This window comes from Pseudorasbora parva, chromosome 18, assembly GCF_024679245.1.
Source record: "Pseudorasbora parva isolate DD20220531a chromosome 18, ASM2467924v1, whole genome shotgun sequence".
In the NCBI taxonomy this organism is placed as follows: Eukaryota; Metazoa; Chordata; class Actinopteri; order Cypriniformes; family Gobionidae; genus Pseudorasbora; species Pseudorasbora parva.
The window spans coordinates 39,940,146-39,949,143 of NC_090189.1; positions in this window are offsets into that span (position 1 = coordinate 39,940,146).

Here is an 8,998-nt window from a genome sequence, read left to right on the forward strand (position 1 = left end):
ACAAGCCCCGATGACAGACGCAGAGACACAAAGATAACGGGGTTAAGTTAAAATACTAACAGCACTTTGTGTTTTCTGTTCTTAAACCTCAACAAAACTTAAAGGAAGCATTTGTCTTTAACTTTCATGATTACGTAATCATGATTTGCATGAAATCCATTTTGCTATCATGTATTGCGCTCTCACTCAGCGAACATCTGTGCTCATCTGCACTCGTGAATGCGGTGATGGACAGCTGTCCTCACTCGTGTTTGGATGTGATTTTTTTTTATTAAAATATTAAAATATACATTTTGTCCAAAAATATCAAAAACTACAACTTTATTCATCATTGGCTTCTCTTCCGGGTTTGTTTTCAATCCTCAAATGAAGATTCAACGCAGCGTATTGATTCATGATTCGGATCGCCTGTCACGTGATTTCAGCAGTTTGACACGCGATCCGAATCATGAATCAATCCGCTGATTCATAACCGTTTGAATCTTTATTTGAGTATTGAAAACAAACCCGGAAGAGAAGACAATGCTGAATAAAGTCGTAGTTTTTGTTATTTTTGGACCCAAATGTATTTTGGATGCTTCAAGAGACTCTAATGAACCCACTGATGTCTCATATGGACTACTGTGATGATGTTTTTATTCCCTTTCTGGACATGGACAGTATAGTGTGCAGACACTTAGATACGCTCTCAGACTAAATATAAAATATCTTAAACTGTGTGTGAAGATGAACGGAGGTCTTACGGGTGAGGAACGACATTAGGGAGAGGAGTTAATGACAGACATTTGCATTTTTGGTGAACTAACATGTTAACACCATGTGTAAACAAGGCCTTGCTTTAAAAAAACAAAACATCTAAACTCTTACAGTTTGGAGTGTATGCAAAACATTTTGCGCTGAACCACAAGACGCTTGGCATTGAAGATCAGATCATATCAGTCTGTGGTTGAAGTAATGAGGAAGTCCTTCCAGCTCATTGGCTCCACCATGCTCATCGCTGCCAAGTGTGAGGCACAAAACATTTAGCTTTTTTTTTGCAGTTCTAGTAAAGCCGGTGATGATGATGTGTTTTTCCTGTGTAGGCTCCTGTCACAATGTTAATGATTTAAATCATGCATCATTGCAACCAGTGTAATGCATCGGCAATCACCTGTCAGGTTCATTTACTGTGTTCATCTTTAAAGAGCTCTCCTAAAAATGAAAGTTATATCATTATTTATTCTAAACCTACATTATTTCCCTTCTGAACCCCCCAAATGTTGTCTTTTATTAAATCTAAAACAGTAAATCTCAAACTGTGATACAGAGCCATCACAAAAAAAGTAAAAGTAATAACATTCAAGTATATTCAAGTAAAATTCAAATGGTTATTTCTTAAAGGGGGGGTGAAATGCTGTTTCATGCATACTGAGCTTTTTACACTGTTAAAGACTTGGCGTTACCCTGCGCGAGGGCGGGCAAGTTAACAGGGACGCTAACGACAGCCTTCTCTAATCTCGGTTGAGAGCGCGCTTCTTGAGGTCACGGGCAAGTGTATTTACATAGAAACCAATGTGAATACATCAAGATTTAAATTCAGAGACAAAAAATAATCTATGCATGACCTGTAATTTTTTTCGAATCTTAATATGAGGAGGGCGCTCTCACAGAAAGTCCAAAAGTAGATTCGTAATAGTCACGCTGGAGCTGAAGGAAAACAATCGTTATGAGTGATGAAACGTGACGACGACAATCAGACGATTACGACAATTTATGCTTTATGTGGGTTTTTCAAGTCATCTCAATGTAGGCTATTTATTGACAATAAAGTAGGCTATATGAATAATGCAGCTTTTAATGTTATCAATTTAATGCATGTCTGATCAATAAAAGTATTAATTTCGCTCTTTTTTTAATTTTACCACAAATGTTTAGATGGTTTCCACAAAAATTAAGCATCACCATGAGCAGCACAACTGATAATAATCATAAATGTGTGTTGATCATCAGATCCTCATATGGGAATGATTAGTGAAGGATCACTGAAGACTGGAGTAATGATGATCAATTCAGCTTTGATCACAGGAATAAATGACACTTTACTATATCTTCACATAGAAAACAGCATGGTTTACATCAGAATATATATTTTTTTACATTGCATAAAATCTGTGGGGTCTTAATGCAGAAATGTTTTTGTAGTATATAAACCAATCATAAAATTGGCATAAAAAATAGGAGAATAATATTATAGATATTAATTATTGGTTATTGTTCAGCTCAGCAGTGTATTTGATATCTTGCCCAATTAAAAGCAAGAGATGCGATGAATTATATTGGTCCAAAAAAAAATGGTATTAAGACATTTCTGTCCCCCTCACTTCTGAAAAGATGGCTACGCCCCTGGCTGCAGATCCAGTCGTCCGTGACCACTTATGTTGTTATAGTCCGCGCCGCGCTCCACTTTATTCCTATGGGTGACGTTGAGCGACTTCAACGCTTCAGCACAGCATTCTGGGAAGGCAGCGCTGCATTTGAACCGATTTGAACGCAGAAATGACGGGAAGCTTCACAACATCGCTTCAGTCGCATCACAAAGTGGATCTCCACAGTCACTGCAGCCGGTGAGTAAAACTGCTTCAAATGTCTGTGCTGTTGGCTATCGTCGCGTGAGTAAACATCAGTAAACGACACGATCGCGTGCTTCGTCATTCAAATGCACTAACGCGCTCCATTGTTGTTCTCTGTACAGGGCCGGTGCTAGCCATTTGGGTGCCCTAAGCACAAATGCTTGGCGGTGCCCCCCCCCCCCCCCCCCCCAACACCCCACCACCCAACCCACCCTACCCTATCCTCCCCTCCCCAAACAAACACCCACCCACCAAAGAAATAACTACCATTCAGAATTTCTTATTTAGGTTCTCTTTACTTCCAAAATAACTGCTGCAAATGAATAATTGAAACTGAACAATGTAAACACAGAAAGTTAAAAGTGCAAAAAAAAAGTTTTGTGTAAATAGAATAAGTCTATGAATTTTATAAAGTATGAATTTTAAAGTGCACGTTTTAAACTGCTAATAACCATGCATAACTGCACAGTACAAATTACTCAACAGAGGGACTACATCTCTATAAAGAGACCATTCTGCTATTCTATAGAACTATATTAAACATTTTCACTACCATCAGTTGTCAGAGGCCCTACAGAGGCACACGTCTACATTTCCTAGCTGCAAAATCAGCTATCAGGTCATCATATGACAGTTTCTGAGCCACGTCCCCATTGATAACCACAAGACAAAATATTCAGGGATTCTACTGAAAACCAGAGGGAGTCTGGCACAGAGATTCACCTTTTTCTCGACTAATTTGGTCTAGGCCTATGTTTTGAAGTACTTAAATTGTCTGGTTGTAATTGGTTGCAATCACTATGGCACATCCAGTTAGAATGCAATAAGGACTCTGATGTTTCTTCTGTAACATTTATTCTCCACCATAAGTCGGGGCAAGTTTGTGGTTCTGAAAATATACATACAAATTGGTAAATAACAATATACAAAAGGATGCCAATAGCAGTACACATAAATTATGTGTAATTATGATAACAATGGACAAATAACAGTACAAAGTACTAAACTGTTACACAAGAAATGAAATCCGCACTTACTAGCCTATAAATTGTCATGTAGGCTTATTTTATCATCATGTAAGAATCCTGTTCTGAGCGGGGCTCGAACTCCCGGCCGTAACGTCATTAGCGCCATTCCGGCTGCCTTTATGTAAACAACACAACGGTGCATTTACGGCATACACATTTAGCTCGCGAATGTACAACAAAGAATATAGCACTCATGGTAAATATATGTAAACATGTCTTATAATAATTATAGTACAGAGGAATACTCGTTCTCCATTAGAATTGTCTATGCACGATTGCGATAGATAAGGATCTATGCTACTAATACTTTCAGTTCGCGGTAAACTATGATTTTAAACAATCATAGTACATTATTATGTACACATGACAGTCCTTTATAACAGCCTATATTACTTTTGTATTGCATTTGTATATTAACATGCTTTTAGAAATATTTTATGTGTTATTTATACTAGTAGGCTAGCCTATTGTGATGATTTTTTCACGACCCAGATTTTTTGGTGCCCCCCCAAGCACTTGGTGCCCTACGCGCAGTGCGTGATGTGCGTGTGCGGAGCGCCGGCCCTGTCTCTGTATAACGTTACACTAGTCTGACTCTGACGTGCAAAACCGTTTTGCTTGCTACTGCTAAGGTTTAGTCGCATACAATAGTCCATAAACCGAATCATGTCCTCATAAACTGCGAGTAAACACACACAAATGTTGACAGGCCACTAAATACAGTCCATACCACAGAGACGGACGTCCTGCAGTTGCTGTTTCTCCTGTTTAATTTATTTCTGCCTCTGAATGATTATGGATTATATATATATATATATATATATGATATATCAATTAGCTGAGATCGATAGCCATGGGTTTCTCCACGCTTGAGGACGTCACCGCTTTGTGCGCTCGTCATTCTTTAGCTCCGCCCACACGATACGCCTCCAGGCGCTCGGTTTTTTCCGGAAAGACTCGGTACAGCCTATATTTCTTTTACAAATATAATAAAACTAAAGACTTTTCGGAGATATGAAGGATGCAATACTACTCTATAAAATCTGGAACACGCAGATGAGGCCCTGAAGTAGGTGCAGAAGGTCCTTAATCTGGAACACGCAGATGAAGGAACCTTGAAGTGAAGGTTTGCTCTCCTGAGCTTAACCTTGTTGCAAATGTCTCTGTGTGTCTTCTGCCTCTTTGGACCAGACACTCAGAAGTTGGTCAATCTGCTCTGGTCTCTTAGCATGGAGACTCGGGACGTGCTGTAGTCGTCTCGCTGGACTAAAACTCTGAACGTAGTGTTGGTTAATGTCTCTTTCCTCACAGGCTGGAGGCTCAGAACGTTGTCGTATCTGTTGCTGCCTCACAAGCTGTAGATTCAGATCCTCGGATCTTGTGTTGTCTCTCTGGTTAAACCAGAGGCTCAGAACTTGGTTGCTCTGTCACAGTCTCATCCTCGGCGGACAGACTCAGAACTTGGTGAACTGTTTGTCTCTCGGATGTGGAGACTCAGAACCTGGTTGCTCTGTCACAGTCTAATCCTCAGGGGACAGACTCAGAACAGGGAGTGTCTATTGAAAGGGTACCTTTATCCTTTTCCGAATAGGAGGAGATTGCAATTTGGCGCTTCTTCATTCCAGTGTTGCTATTGGCTGCTGGCATCAGAGAGGGCACACAGTGTGGCCCACCCTTCTTTCCCCTGTGGAACTCATTTGCATACTGTACACAGTTAGAAGTCTTTAAAGGGTCTTTAAAGTTCATCAATGCATTTCTTACTTTCCAAACCACCATCAGAATACCCTTGGCAATATACTAAACACATAGACACCAAACATGATGGAAAAAGATTGAACTGTCATGTGTTCATTCATTTGTTCATTAACAGCTGAATTTGTGGAAGATGTTGCATTACAAATAGCTGTCACTGAGAGTACTTATTTCTCTGAATAAGTATGAGATGGATATGTGTAGTTTACATCAGACTTAAGGTTTCCAACATAGTTGTGAATGGATTTGGATGGATCAGTTTTGGTCTTTCTTTGTTTCACCCACTACTGCTGAAGTCCTGAGGAATGTTTATGGCCGTCACAAATCAGGACATTAGGGATCCGTCTCTAGATGGGTGAAGGGCAGAAACTGCATGTGGACCAATGAGAAGTGCTGTCCTTCCTGGGCTTGGTACTAGAGGTCTTCTTCTTGCCCTCAAAGAGGTGTCTGGATGTTGTCCAAGCATCTTTATCTGATGGGTTGGACATCTTGTTTGTGCTAGTCCAACAAGATCCAATCAAAATGGAGCAAACCTTTGTCCACTGTTATGGGCAAAGAGGGGCCCGGCCATAAACTGGGCCCTGGAATTCTGCTGTCCACTACACAAGCAACGGGGCGAGGGACCGCGAGAGCAGGCCGGTGAGGAGTGCTAATGTGTGCCAGCTGCGCGACACACCGGTCTCGTCTCGCAGTCGAGTGACGGAAGCATAAAAGGAGGAGCCAAGGCATTATGTTATGTTTTGTTGTGTGTGTGCGGGCAGTCGTCCGTGAGGGGCTTCCCTCGTTTTATTATGTGTGTGTGTGTGTGTGTGCGGTTTACTTTCGTTTTGTTTATTTATTTTGAATTAAAGTTTGTTGAATGTTCGCCGGTTCCCGCCTCCTTCTTTCCCATCTACGAACTTCGTTACACAACCCAATCGCTGGATTAAAACAACCCAATCGATGGATTAAAACAACCTAATCGAGGGATTAAAACCGCCCAATCGCTGGATTAAAACAACCAAACCGATGGATTCAAACAACCCAACCGTTGGATTAAAACAACCCAATCGCTGTATTAAAACAACCCAATCACTGCATTAAAACAACCCAATCACTGGGTGAAAATAACCCAATCGCTGGATTAAAATAACCCAATCGCTGGATTCAAACAGCCAAGTCGCTGGATTAAAATGACCCAATCGCTGGATTAAAACAACCCAATCGCTGGATTACAACAACCCAATCGCTGGGTTAAAACAACCCAATCGCTGGATTCATACAACCCAATCTCTGGGTGAAAATAACCAAATCGCTGGATTAAAATGACACAATCGCTGGATTAAAACAACACAACCCCCGGATAACCCAATCGCTGGATTAAAACAACACAACCCCTGGATAATAATAATAATAATAATAGATTTTATTTATAATGCACTTTTCATTCCGAAGAATCTCAAAGTGCAACAAGGGGGGGGGGGGGGGGGGATAACAACAAAAAATGAATAACAAGTAAAAATATAGAATACTACAAACAATCAACCAACACAGAAATCAGAACAGAAAACAGAGCTGATGGTGAACAGAAACAGAGCTGATGGTGAACAAAAAACAGCTGATGGTGGAAGTCTCTGTTAGCTCCGCAGCACACTGTGGTCCACTCCATGTTTCAGATTTCCCCCAGCGGCAGTGTACCGATGACATCGCCGAGGCAGGACAGCTGAAGACCAGATGATGGGTCTTCATGACGATTCAAACGATGGGGATCGCCGCAGCACCATGCAGGAGGCAGAACATTTTTTCGGGCACTTCTGTGGACACACCGGGGTCGGCGCAGAAGTCCAAGCCGCTCCACGGCCACAATGCAGAACGGAACAGCGGCGCAGCCGAGAAGCGGAACATCCCAACATCATGCCGGACGCCGATTACGATGGCCCAGATGACGCTAGCCCGGTGCAAACTTCAGCCACCATGCAGCTTAAGCCCAAGGGAGACCACCAGTGAGCAGTCGCGGCGAGAAACATCAAATGTCCTCCAAACCAGAAACCAACCGCAGCAATTCAAACGTAAACATTAGAAGCGGTGGAAAACGGCGAAACGAGGAACAACGTCCTCTCAGTGGCTGCCAGCAATCAGCAACAGGCCCAATTGTAGCTCTGACTGTTAGACTAGTCACAAACATAAGGAAATAAAATAAAATCTAAATCTAATAGTACATTAACATGATCATTTGTGGGTGGAGAAGCGGCGAACAGACGACGCCAGCGTCCTCTCCCCCACGTTGCCATAACGTGGATAACCCAATCGCTGGGCTAAAACAACCCAATCACTGTATTAAAACAACCCAATTTCTGGATTCAAACAACAAAATCGCTGGGTTAAAACAACCCAATCTCTGGATTCAAACAACAAAATTGCTGGATTAAAACTACCCAGTCGCTGGGTTAAAACAACCCAATCTCTGGGTTAAAACGACCCAATCACTGGATTCAAACAACCCATTCGCTGGATTAAAACAACCCAACCTCTGGGTTAAAACAACACAAACACTGGTTAAAAACAACCCAATCACTGGACTAAAGCAACACAATCACTGGATAACCCAATCGCTGGGTTAAAACAACCCAATCGCTGGATTCAAACAGCCAAATCGCTGGATTAAAACAACCCAATCGCTGGATTAAAACAACCCAATCGCTGGATTAAAATAACCCAATCGCTGGGTTAAAACAACCCAATTGCTGGATTAAAACAACCCAATCGCTGGATTAAAACAACCCAATCGATGGATTAAAACAACCCAATCGCTGGATTAAAACAACCCAATCGCTGGATTAAAACAACCCGATCGCTGGATTAAAATAACCCAACCGTTGGATTAAAACAACCCAATCACTGCATTAAAACAACCCAATCGCTGGATTAAAACAACCCAATCGCTGGATTAAAACAACCCAATCGCTGGATTAAAATAACCTAATTGCTGGGTTAAAACAACCCAATCGCTGGATTCAAACAACCCAATCGCTGGATTAAAACAACAACACCACCACTGGGTTTGTCAATTTTTAACCCAATTTGGGTCATTTTTAACCCAGCATTTTTTGAGTGTTTGCACTTAATTTTCTTGTGTATATTTCCATCAAATGTAGACTGAATGCATACTCGTGGGAAGCAGTACGACTTACATCTTTCATTTCAAATATCTGATCCTAATTTGAAAGGCTCTCTTTAATATCCCTTTAGGAGCGTTGATGTGCTGATTTGGACTCTCACCCTGGTTGAGGCCGCTGTACCTGACGGTGTAATCCTATAGGGCTACTTCAAACTACACCAGACGAAACTAAAAGCGTAATCAGAGAGGCCATGTGAAAATCTTAAGAAAGACGTTCAAATATTTTTTTCAGATAAATTCTAAGAATGTTTCTTGCACTTCTTGAAAAGTGTCCTACTTGAGAAGGCCTGTTTCTTAAGAACCTCTTGTTTTTGTTTTTCCGCAGAAGAAAATGCTGTTGGTGTTATATTGCTTGTTGTGCGGTCGTTGCAGAAGACCGGCAGATCAACTCAATAAAACCCTTCAAAGGCTTTCTTTTCACACTGCACACGTTCGGCACCCGAGTGTGAAGC